Source organism: Pinus tabuliformis, chromosome 1_2 (assembly GCF_031772625.1).
Source record: "Pinus tabuliformis cultivar Carrire ecotype Pingquan chromosome 1_2, CPIR1, whole genome shotgun sequence".
NCBI lineage: Eukaryota > Viridiplantae > Streptophyta > Pinopsida > Pinales > Pinaceae > Pinus > Pinus tabuliformis.
The window spans coordinates 284,235,708-284,249,387 of record NC_142298.1 but is presented as its reverse complement, the minus strand read 5'-3'; the positions used below and the strand labels follow the sequence as shown (position 1 = coordinate 284,249,387).

At 34.5% G+C, this 13,680-nt stretch overlaps 1 pseudogene; it reads right to left on the bottom strand.

Annotated features, from left to right (window-relative positions):
• Positions 1 to 12,539, bottom strand: part of LOC149205437 (putative arabinosyltransferase ARAD1) — a 134,745-nt pseudogene extending 122,206 nt beyond the window's left edge.
• Positions 12,540 to 13,680: the final 1,141 nt, after the last annotated feature.

The following is a 13,680-nucleotide window of genomic DNA, read 5'->3' as shown; positions in this document are numbered from 1 at the left end:
AAAGCGAGTCCTTTGTAAGTGGTGATATGTGATGCGAGACTTAAGCTTGAAAAGGCTTAAAGACTTCTATTTACGTCAGATTTTATGATAGTTTCGAGCATATAGTCCTTACTTAATCGATTTTCTTGATTTTGAAGGGTTAGAAAGGTATTTTGGTGGTTTTTAAATTATGCTATATGTGTGAAGGTAAATTTCTAATAGTTTTTCTACAAAGAGGGTTTTGCTTTTAATCTTTTCTTTATTCCAAAAAATAAAAGAAATGGCTAAATGCTAGGTTTTGTTTTTTAGATAGATTTTTTTGAAGAGTCCCCATTTATTAATGTAATATTAACTACTATCATTAATAAATGGAGGGTTGTTGAATACCACAAAACAAGGTCAAATTATTTGATAGAATTACCCCTAGGAGATTTCGCTCATATTACATGCCCCATACATTGAGAGATGTTATAATAAAGACAAATTCTACAGTGTTAAGCAGTAAATGCATGCAATAATTAGCCTTAGAAAAGCGGAAATCCAAGTCCAACGTATATGACAAAAGTAAACAAGAATAACATTAAAAATCATGTACTTATATGTAACAAATTATATCCAACGATTCACAATTGACAAGAGAGACACTCCAAGAGAAGATAGACCAATATCCACACATCAAAATTCATCCATAAAGCTCCAATTCATCCTCTAGAAAAGTGTGAAAATCTCAAGAGAGGGAAGTGATCTAAACCAAAGTGATGATGAGAAAATGAGTTCATCTCAATTGTATTTATACGCAACTTATGAGTTCGAATTAACCTCATTGGCCTACATAAGTTCCAAAAATAAAATAATGTTCTAATAATTCAATTTTTGGTGACAATCCCACCAAACTAGCTCATAAACGAAAAAGTAAGCCTCTCAAGAGGTCAAATAATAATCTATGCATGTCGTAGGGCCCTCTAAGAGGCTTAATGAGGTCCATGGGTGTCACAATGAAGAATATGAACCTCAAAAGCAGTGGACAAGGGTTTGGTTCCTTGTAATAACCTGTGGTGCTCCAAATGACATGTGGGGGCACACAAGTGTCCTCATGGGTCTCCAAACAAATCAAGGATTCTTGTAGATTGTCTGTAAGGGATAGGATGATGGTGTAGGTGATGCCACATCATCATGCAAGTCCTGAATCATCTGCCAAGTGCATGGTGTAATTCTGGTACCAACTGGGCATGATGGATCAGGTGCATCCTCCTCGTCCAATAAGTGAACCATGAGGAATATCTGAATGGATGTGGGGATCCATGGAGTGAAATTTTCTGCCATGGAGGCCCATGGCTCTCAACGCTCACCCTACATGTGCCAATGTAGCCCTTTGGAGGATTAGGACCCCATATAGAGAGACCAAACCCAAGATGGAAACCATATGCAATCCTACATAAGATCCAATGCATCCCCCAGCGTTTCAATACAACAAGTCATTAGAGAAATCGAGTAAATGAGCTTACCTAATCATAGACCACAAGTGGGGAGTTCATAATGGCCTGCCCTTCCATAATGGGCTTCAAGATGTGCCAATGTATCCTAAACTCATAATGGGGTGAACAATCCTATTAGGTGGTTTCTACTTCTAAATGGGATAATATAGTCAAGGTACATCTGTTAAAAGGTGGTGGCATGTGGTAGCTAGGTGAATGAAATAAGGAATGAGAAGGGGCAAGCCTGGATCACATGTTGGGGTACAAGGGTAGCTAATAATAGGGAAGCCCACACTTGGGTTTATAATTTATAGGAGGGAGAAATCGTGGTACATGAGGTGTCTCGACTGTGATTTTTCCACCCTTCTTTATATGCCTTTTTACTTTTTATGATTTTATTTGATTAACTGCTCGGGGATCAAAGGGTAAGAGCATGATGTATAAGATATAGCAGTGTATACCCCCTTTTAAGGTGGAGTGGTTCATTGCCCACCAGGGGTTGGGACAATCATGGGTTCCTATATGATGAAGGAGGTTCATAGAACCTGTAGAAACCAGGGTGATGGCCATGATGATGGGGTAGAGCTCATGGATTGGATTTTTCCCACATGCTAAATTTATTTGTCCAGATCATCTGTTTCATTTTGTGGTACATTTTCCTGTTGAATGTGGCCATATATGCTTTTATCTTTCTTTTCAGCTGGATCAACCTCTAGGCTTCATTCTAGGCCATGACACAAGTCACGGGTAAAGGGGAAGGGGCAAGCTAACCCTATGTGGACCCATGCAGGAGAAATGATGAATGTGGTGATAATGAATGAAAAGGGGGTAACATAAGCGGATAAGGGAGCGAGATCACGCAACCAAAATCGGGGTTTCCTGGAACCAAATGCTCAGTAAAAGAGATCCCACGAGAGTAGATTCCAAGGTTAATTCCTAAAAGGGGTCTAGGGGACAAAGGCACAGACCTAGCCCATTCTTTCCACAGAATCCACCCATTAATCCATGGCCAGAAGTTTCCATGAAAATAAAACTACAATACTAAATTTCCAAATGACAAGGCATACCTTTAGATCCAGGGGACCCACCTTCAAACATACGATCAGGGCAGATGGGCGAGGGACCACATGGCTGGCTCTGATAGCAGAGAAATGGGATAATGAGCTAGCTGGTGGCTATAAGGGGCTGTTGCCTGCCAGCTGAGAACCATCTTGGAGAAATTTTTTCTCCTAAGGATATTACCCACAAAATGGTGGGTAACATCTGGCTCCAACTGGGATGTGATCTCTCAAAGAAGTTGGCAAAGCTACTCGAATGGGAGGTCACGAGAACTTCAAAACCTCTTGGTTACCGTAGACCTGTCATCTACACATATAGCAGATGGAAAAACATAGGGAAACATGCTTTCATGTCGTCTCATGATCTCACATGCTAAAATGTTAGGCCATAAAATCAACATAAAATAAAATATGCAAATATGAGCCTATCTCCATGAGAAATATCATATGATGTTATTTCTAATGTAGGAATCAACATGCAATGCATCCTACTCTACCATGCATATGATACAATGTCAAGTTCAAGGAAGGTGGTGATACGACTTAATTTTACTGGCTCAGGCCAAAATTCGTCGTTAAGTTTAACAATGTAGTAATAGTCATCCCTTCAATGAATCTTGACAAGTACAGGATTTTTATTTATCAAGACTAAATCCCCAACCTTATATTCTTTCTTAGGCTTCCACTTTTTTCTTGTTTGAGAGACTGGTCGGTTGAGGATTCAGATTTCCTGGGTAGGGAGTGTTGACCAACCTATGTCAACGACCCCATAGTAGTACAATCCTTTTTTCGCAAAAGGGATCTATCGTGTTCAAGTATTTGCACATTTTAGATTTCATCATTAGTGGGAAATTTTATAAAAATGTCAACCCACTCTGCATGTGTAAAATGTAAATAATATCAGTATGACTACGTCTGTATGTAACAACCTAGGTAAACCTATGGTTTTGGTGACGGAATCCATTCTAGGAGGTTTCTTGTCACACTGGTTCATCTGTGTCACTAGACACAAATGATCGACAGAGTTTTTCCTCCAACCTCACCTCAAAGCCAGGGTGGATTTTGTCGCTAAGATCTTAGGCGTCCTAATGTTTTAGATCGAGTCTATGTATAAGTGATTTGGGAGTAATCCTAGCTAATTGATTAGATTATTTTATTACAAATCACTTGGTCTACTGGACTATATTTTGTGTCGTAGAAATTGGTAAATGTTGAGGGTCTATAACGAACAGGTTTTCCCTCTTCATGCAAACAAATATTTAGTGCATGTTCCCTCATAGTTAGACACCATGGCTAAATATTAGAGTGTTGGAAAAATTATTAATCCCCTCATCAGTCAATTAATTAAATTTTCTGGCAAAATTAAAATTAATCCAAAGCCAAAAATTTAATTAATGTTGTGTCCTAGGTAAAATTAATTGCTCCAATGGTGAAATTCTTGGGTTTTAAAGAAGTTGATTTTTGGAAGTCCCCAACCAAAGGAATATTGAGGAAATCAAGAAATTTTGGACCCTTGGGCCTTGGTTGTTAGGTCAAAGTCAAATTTTTGAGGAAATAATTTAAGTAAATTAAAAACCATTTAAATGAAAAATTTGTTTTTTCCTCAAATTAAATAATTTCAATGGTGATGATTAAAGATTAATTAATCTTTATGAATGGTTGAGATTAATTTGTCAGGGATCAAGCCAACTAGCTGTTGGATATTTTACTTATAAATTAGGGGTCAGTGTCAGTCTATCTTTTCATCCGATCTCTGAATCATGTACTAGGCTCTCAAGCTCTCTTGTATATATTTTTTGAATTAATGCCAAAGTCTTTGGGGTTTCAACGTGCTATGGTGTTCCTCTTCACGAATTTATGGTAACATAGTTTTAATTTCTGCTAAGTGTTATGTGAAAACAATAAATCAATACCTCTTTTAGAATAATATGAATACATGTATCTTATTCAGTTTGTTAGATTTAGGGTAAAATTCTTAATTTTGATCGAAGGAGTAGGTATCTCTATTTCTTCATAATTTCGTTGTTGTTCTATTTCTCGACTTGGTTTGAAGGTTGATCTAGTGTTTGCAAGAGATCTTTTAGGTTTACGTTGAGTGTTTAGGGATAGTTCTTGGTTGGACAAACCAAATCTTAGTGTATATTTTCCGAAGAGCTTACTTCACATAAGCTTCAAGACTTATCTTAAGATTAAATTATTTTTCATGCAGGGTGTTTTTTGGGCTAGTTCTTCCAAAATTAAAAAAAAAAAAACTATTTTTAGATATTTGTGGAAAATTGATAGATCTAGCTATTGAGAGCTTTATATTATCATATCCAGGAGCACAGTTGGACTCATACGCCTCATATCTGAAAGATCTACCATCTTTGTGAATAGATTTGTAATTTTTTTTTAGTTTTCTGACTTGGGTTTCTCGGGTTTTATTTATTTTTGTATATCTGGGTTTTGGGAATTTTGTTTTCGTTTTTGTAGGTGCAGATTTGAAAGAAATTTTTTATTTGAAACTAGATCTAGGCCATGGAGGGTAAGATCTGGCCTTAATATCACTTTGCAGGGACATTATTATTAAAAAAAATTACAGTCTGAAGGGTTTCAAATTTTCTTAGGATTTCATAAATTTTGTGAAAGGAAATCTGAAGCAGGAATATATCATTAAAAAAATATATATTTATGGGTTTATCTTGAGGTTTTTGGGCTACCATTTTTGTTGTGTTTTTCTCCTATCTGGAAAAGTTCAATTTTTTTTAACCCTCCTCATTGATGCTTGAGTTTTTCCTTTTGTAACCCTCACTACCTCCTTGTCCACGCAACTATCATCCTCTGTGAAATTCAATTTCTTATCCTTTGTCTACTGCTGCCCTTTCATATCCTTCACACCTCTTTTCTCTCTTCTCCTCGATCCACCTTTTCTGCGCTTTTCTTTTTTTTTCTTTCCCACTACCATACGTTGTTGTGGCCTCCCTCTTCGCAGCTCCTTCAACCTGCAAAAGACTCTCTCCCACAATGTCTTTCACTTCCTCCCTCACTCGTCGACTTTCTCCCTCCATGTCTGAGTTCCATTCCCTTTGCTCTTCCTTTGTCTTGGCTCTCCCTCCGCGGCCATAAATAAGCTCCCTCATCGATGCTCCCTCAGCCCTGCATTCCTCAAGTTTCTCTTGCTTCTGCGTCCCTTCTCCTTCATTGTCGCCGTCGAAACCTGAAGTCTTCTCCTCCCTTTAACATCGTCGAGCCCACATGCACACAAAGCCTAAACGATTTCATTCTTTACCTTTTTTATTTTGTTTCTTATGTTTTAGTTTCATTTGGGTTAGGCCTTTAATAAATTCGATTTTTAGTTTTGTTGCTTTTCATTTTAATCTTCTCATTTTCTTTTGTTTTGTTTTGATTCTGTTTAAATTAAAAAAGAAAACTTAAGAAATTTTGATTAAATTTTTTTTCATGGCTTTTGATTTTATTTTTAGAAATCGAATTTCATTTTTAATTTTAATTTTTTAATTTTTTTTGATGTTTTGATTTTGTTTAAAATAAAAAACAAAAACTTAAAAAAAATCATTTCCATTTTATGTGACTTTGATTTAAATCAAAAGAGGACTTTCCGCTTTCACATTAAAAATTTTAAATTTTTATGTGGCCTTTGGCCCATTAAAAATTTAAGTTATTGAACCCTTTCGATCTTTTACTTTTGTCACATTAAGAAAGTTAATTAATTATTTGCCACATTAAATTTGCTTCATAAAACTTAGCACATTAAAAATTTGCCTAAGGAATAATTAAATTTTTATTCTAAAGTTCCTTGGGCTTTTATTTGTGTTAGGGGTTTTTTAGACTTTAAAATTTAAAGGGAAAAATTTGTGGTATTAAATTTTTTAATATAGTCAAACATGTTCGAATAATTTTATTTAGTCATCTCTAAAGATTGACTATAGTAAAATGATAGAATTTTTCTTGATATGGGTCACATAAGAACAATCATTTTAATTTTGTAATTGTTTAAAATTGCTTAGCATTTAAATTTCATAGTTCTTCATGGTATTTAAATTTTTGAAATTTAATTGCTAGAATATTTTGCATGCTAAGTGTTTTTTTTTTTTTTTGCTTGACATCTATTGATATTGTTTTTCGTTGAATTGACTCTAAGCGTGATCTAATTACTTGAATTATTTAATGTTTGTTGCATTTTAAATATTTTGTGAATATTTCGAGTAATTATTAAAGTACTCTGTCATGGAATTGTGATAAATTGCATATCTTTTGTTTTCTAAGTTGAGTATTTTTTAAAAGTATCTGTTGGCATTGATATTAAATTGTAAAGAAGTTTTTATTCTCTTTGAGCTATAATTATATAAAAAAAGTTTAAGCTTGTGGTTTAATTGTGATATTTTAAGGGGTTTATCTTTAAATCTTTGTCTAGTGAAGTGAAAATTTCATTTCGGTGATTAAAGGGCTTTTGCGACACAAGCGTTTCTAATCCTCTAATCTAACTTCACCTCCTTATCTCGTGCATTTGTACATCAAGTTAGTTCTGCATAATTAAAATTTACTTCCAAACATAAGTTTGGTCAATAGAGAGATAGATATCCATCCATCTTTGCTTGAGAAACCTGTTTTTAATAGTACTTAAAATGGTGTCCTTGCAGTCGTTAGAGCCACAATTGTCAGTAGCACCGGAGACATCGGGTATGTTATATTTTCAAGAGAGGTATCGTTAATCACACCGTAGTGTGATTCACCTTATATTCTCTCTGCCAATTACTACGAAATCAGTCTCAGTGTAGAAAGGATTCAAGGGTTTAAACTTAGATAGGCATTTAACTAAAATTTACCAAGATTCCTGCATCTCACATTAGCTTTAGGATTTGCATTTCATATAAGATAGTTATTCATCCAAGCAACAGTTGCTAATCAATTACTTGGTCTTAATTTCCCTAGCAAGATCGTTGACTCCATAAGGCACTGGTATCAATCGTTTAAATTTAATCAAATCCTATAAGTCTTGCTAAATCTTAATCAAGTACTTGGTCGCTTCACTGTGTCTCCCGAACTGGTTGGTTCCCAACTAGTTCTTCTTCATTCCATTTCCATAGGGTCTACCCCCCTTAGCCTGTTGTAGGGAAACAACTTAAACGGAGAGATTGGGGATCAGGGTAATAGCCCCTGATCTGAGCCGTTGTCGTGGTGCCTAGACATTCTGTGCGACAACTTTTTTTGGCGCTGTATCTGAGGACCAATTTATTGGACCTTGGATTTACGACACTCATCTTTCCTCTTCATCTTTCTATCTTCCATTTTAGACGACAATGCCAACATTTTTTGGCACTTTTTGCCGTTGATCCTTACAACATTTTTCTAATCATATTATCTTTTCCGCCATTCATTAGTCCATCAAGCGGCACAACATTCCCTGGCACCATTTGATCTCTTCATATTTTTATCGCCTTATTTTTTTCCTCTCATTAATCGTTTCATATTCTCTTTAACACCTGGACATTTTGGTTGGTTTCCTCTTTGGGTGGCAACTCCACTTATTCATCCATTATTTCTCAGACAAAAAACCTTCCCTAGTATCCATCTGCTTCTCCCTGACTAACCTTTTAGTTTTTTCCTTTTGGATCTTAGAGCTAGATTCATGCTCAAGTGGCGACTCCACTTCTTTCATTTCTTACAAGAATTTATGCTAGAAGCTCACTTCTTGGGGATCTCTTGATTTTCTTGAGCAAGGGTCTCTCTCTAGCATCCATTTGGTCCCTCCTTTTCCCTTTAAACAAGTCATCATGGATGACTTGTTTACCCTGTGTCATTTTACTAAATTTCTTCATGATATGCCGAGAGATGCCATTCATAAATTGCCTTTGTTCTTGGGTGGTGATTCAACCACTGCTAGAAAGCATCTCCACAAGGTTGCTCATATAATAACCAGATATTTTCTTCCTTCACAATTTAATCATGAAAATGTCAAGATGCAACTCTTTGTCCTTTCCTTGGAAAGTGATGCTAGAAATTGGTTTCGTAATTATCCTGATAATTTTTTCGATTCTTTACAAGACATCATCGATGCTTTTAAAGATAGATATGGAGATCAAGGTGGCTCGCCTTTTACCCACTAGTACTATGCAGAAGGATGAAAGTGATCTTATAAAGAACCCAACTATCAATGAAATATTTCAAGACAATTCTCCATATCAAAATATGCCATATTGCAGGGATTGTGATTGTTCTCATGATGAATCCACTTGTACCATTGCAAGAGGAATCCATGATAGTGGAAAAACAGGAACAAGTTGTCAAATCAGTGTCGACGATGAAAGAGAAATTGATAAGCATCTTATTGAAGAAATAAAGCAATTGGTTAAAGACATGCAGTTCAATCAAACACAGCTGGTAAAAAACATGGAACTTAATCAAGAAAAATTGACAGTTGATTACACCAAGGATATGAGAACTTTGTACACCAAAATAGAAAAATGTGATGAGGAGATAGAAATCATGAAAATTGAATACTCTGATCACATAGCCATCGTAGTAGAAAATTTTGCTCAGAAGATGGAGGCTATAAGGACCAACATGCATAATCATCATGAGAAAGAAATGAGTATTATTCAAGTAAATCATAACACAATGATGAAGAACATGGAAGCTACTCAGATTTCTCTTCAGAACAGATTGTTAGCCATGGAGGAAAAACAAGTGAAAATAATAAAAGATATGGAAGCTAGTCAGATTGTTTTCAAAATAAATGATTGACCATGGAGGAAAGCCTTGCCAAGGAAATCAATACTATGAATGTTGAACACTCTAACCAGGTCGATGCCATCAGAATCGAAAGGACCACACTTCAAGATAAGATGCAAATGATGAAAAGCGCACAAGTTCCGAGATTTCAGGTCAGACCAAAGCACAAAGGGTTTGTCACGACTCATAGATCTCCTAGTCCACCAAAGCATTTCCTATCTCATCACAAGGAGGTTATTAACGACAAATCAACTTTGGTTAAGGAAGACTGCGTTTATTAATGACCATTAACAGAGTATATTCAGAATAAGATTGGGCATACTTCAGATTCTTCAGATCTTTCACCCAACCATCTTCAAGATCAGGATAGGAAATCTATAGAGGTCTCATTGTTGACATCAAAGCCCACCCAAAAGAAGAGAAAAAAGCAGAAAAACAGAAGGAAGCGATTTGATGCATCTGATGGCCGAGAGCAACTCCATTTTCAGATAAGCAAAGTCCTACAATATGCAGGATCAGGGATGGCACATCAGAAAAACAACCCATAGATTTGCCTGAAAGCAAGAAAATGCTTAGTATGCACTATATTGAACACCTCTGATGCCACAAGGCATCCTTTGTATTGTATCTCTAACCTTACACCATATTATTTCAACAATTTCAATTATGTTTTAAGATTAGATTTAATTTTCATGTTGATGAGATTTTCTTTCATGTTCTTAACGTTATATGATTATTTTTAAATGCACACTACTTATGTAATCTTGTGTGTTGTTTGGATGTAGATTCTGGATTCTCACATTCTTCCAATGAAGCAACATGTCCCCAAGTACAGCGAGATGTTAACCACTCTATGTCAACGACCCCATAATAGTACACCATTTTTTCGCAAAAGGGATCTATCATGTTTGAGTCTTCACGCCTTTCAGATTTCATTATCAATTGACAATTTTATAAATATGTCAACCCACTCTACACATGTAAAATGTAAATAATTTCAGTATGACTACATCTGCATGTAATAACCTAGGTAAACCTATGGTTTTGGTGACGATCTCCATTCTAAGAGGTTTTTTGTCTCACTGATTCATCTGTGTCTCTAGACACAAATGATCGGCATAGTTTTCCTTTCCAACCTCACCCTAAAGCTAGGGTGGATTTTGTCGCTAAGATCTTAGGCGAGTCCTAGTGATTTAGATCGAGTCTATGTAAAAGTGATTTGGGGATAATTCTACCTATTGGTTGGATTGTTTTATTACAAGCCACTTGGTCTACTAGATTATATTTTGTGTCACAAAAATGGGTAAATGTTGAGGGTCTATAACGAACAGGTTTTCCCCCTTCATGTATCAAAATGTAAAATCTTCATGTAAAATAATATTTAGTGCACAGTCCCTCATAGTTAGACATCATGGCTAAATATTAGAGGGTTGGAAAAATTATTAATCCCCTTATCAGTCATTTAATTAAATTTTCTGGCAAAATTAAAATTAATCATAATCCAAAAATTTAACTAATTTTGTGTCTTAGGTAAAATTAATTGCTTCAATGGTGAAATTCATGGGTTTTAAAGAAGTTGATTTTTGGAGTTCCCCGGCCAAGAGAATATTGAGGAAATAAAAAAATTGTGGACCCTTGGGACTTGGTGGTTAGGTCAAAGTCAAATTTTTTAGGAAATTAACTCAAAATAATTAATTTTGAATTAATTAAAAATCATATAAATGAAAAATTCGATTTTTCCTCAAATTAAATAATTTCGATGGTGGTGATTAAAGATTAATTAAATCTTTATGAACGATTGAGATTAATTTGGCAAAGATCAAGCCAACTAACCGTTGGAGATTTTACTTATAAATTAGAGGTCAGTATCAATCTGTCTTTTCATCCGATCTCTAAATCGTGTACTAATCTCTCAAGCTCTCTTGTATACTTTTTTGAATTAATGCAGAAGTCTTTGAGGTTTCAACGTGTCGTAGTGTTCATCTTCACGAATTTATGGTAACATTGTTTTAATTTCTGCTAAATGTTATGTGAAAACTATCAATCAATAACTCTTTTAGAATAATTTGAATACAAGTATCTTATTCAATTTGTTGGATATACGGTAGCATTCTTAATTTTGATCGAAGTAGCAAGTATCTCTATTTCTTCAGAATTTCATCATTGTTCTATTTCTCTACTTGGTTTGACGGGTTGATCTAGTATTTGTAGGAGATCTTTTAGGTTTTCGTTGAGCATTTCGGGATAGTTCTCAATTGGACAAGCCGAATCTCAACGTATATTTTTTGAAATGCCTACTTCACATAAGCTCTAGGGCTTATCTTAAGATTAAATTATTTTTCCTGCAAGGTGTTTTTTGTGCTAGTACCTCTCCAAAAAATTCAAAAATTTATTTTTAAATATTTGTGGAAAATTGATAGATCTGGCTGTTGAGAGCCTTAGATTATCAGATATGGGAGCGGAGTTGGACTCGCACTCCTCAAATCTGATAGATCTACCATCTTTGTGCATAGATCTGTAATTTTTTTTAGTTTTCTAACTTGGGTTTATGGGGTTTTATTTATTTTTTTATATCTGGATTTTGGATGTTATGTTTTCATTTTTGTAGGTTCAGATCTGGAGGGAAATTTTTATTTGAAGCCAGATCTAGGCCCTGGAGGGTAAAATTTGACCTCAATATCACTTTGCAATGACATCATTCAAAAAAAATTATAGTTTGAAGGGTTTCATATTTTCTGAGGATTTCATAGGTTTTGTGAAAGGAAATCTGAAGCAGGAATATATCATAAAAAAATAATATATAAATTTTTGGGTTTATTTTGAGGTTTTTGGGCTACCAATTTCTACTGCGTTTTTCCTTTTCTAACCCTCACTACCCCATCGTCTACGCAACTATCATCCTCTGTGAAATTCGAGTTCTTATCCTTTGTCTGTGGTTTCTCCTTTCATATACTTCACACCTCTTTTCTCCCTTCTCCTCGAGCCACCTTCTCTGCGTTTTTCTTTTTTTTTTCTTTCCCACTGCCATACACTGTTTGGCCTCCCTCTTCGCAGCTCCTTCAACCTGCAAAAGAATCTCTCTCGCAGTCTCTTTCACTTCCTCCCTCACATGTCTGCTTTCTTCCTCCACGTCCGAGTTCCATTCCCTTCGCTCTTCCTTTGTTGTGGCTCTCCCTCCGTGGCCATAGACAAGCTCCCTCATTGTTCCTCCCTCGACCCTGCATTCCTTAAGTTTATCATGTGTCTGCCTCCCATCTCCTTCGTTGTCGCTGTCGAAACCTAAAGTCTTCTCCTGCATTTGCCATCACTGAGTCTGCTTGCACACAAAGCCTAAACAATTTCATTCTTTACATTTATTTTGTTTTCTATGTTTTAGTTTCATTAGCGTTATGCCTTTAATAAATTCAACTTTTAGTTTTGTTGCTTTTCATTTTATCATTTTATTTTTATTTTTTATTTTTTAGTTTTTATTTTTTTTAAATTAAAAAAGAAAACTTAATAAAATCCGATTATTTTTTTTTGCATGACTTCGATTTTTTTTTTAGAAATAGAATATCATTTTTTAATTTTTTCTTTTCCTTCCGGTTTTGATATTTTGTTATTTTTATTTTTATGTTTTTTGACATTTTGATTTTGTTTATAATAAAAACAAAAACTTGAAAAAAAAAATCATTTCCATTTTATGTGACTTTGACTTAAATCAAAACAGGGCTTTGTGCTTTCACATTAAAAGAATTAAAATTTTATGTGGCCTTTGGCCCATTAAAAATTTAAGTTATTAAACCCTTTTGATTTTTTACTTTTGTCACATTAAGAAACTTAATTAATTATTTGCCACATTAAATTTGCTTCATAAAACCTAGCACATTAAAAATTTGCCTAAGGAATAATTAAATTTTTAATCTAAAGTTCCTTCTTAGGTTTTTATTTGTGTTAGGGGTTTTTTGGACTTTAAAATTTAAAGGGAAAATTTTGTGGTATTAAATTTTTTAATATAGTCAAACATGTTTGAATAATTTTCTTTAATCATCTATAAAGATTGACTATGGTAAAGTGATAAAAAATTTCTGGATTTGGGTCACATAAGAACAAACATTTTAATTATGGAATTGTTTAAAATTGCTTGGCATTCAAATTTCATAGTTTTTCATGGTATTTAAATTTTCAAAATTTAATTGCTATAGTATTTTGTATGCTAAGGTTTTTTCTGCTTGACATCTATTGATATCGTTCGTCGTTGAATTGACTCTAAGCGTGATCTATTTACTTGAATTATTTACTGTTTGTTGCATGTTAAATATTTTGTGAATGTTTCGAGTAATTATTAAAGTACTTTATCATGGAATTGTGATAAACTGCATATCTTTTGTTTCCTAAGAATGATATTTTTGGCATTGACATTAAATTGTAAAGAAGTTTTTGTTCTCTTTGAGCTATAA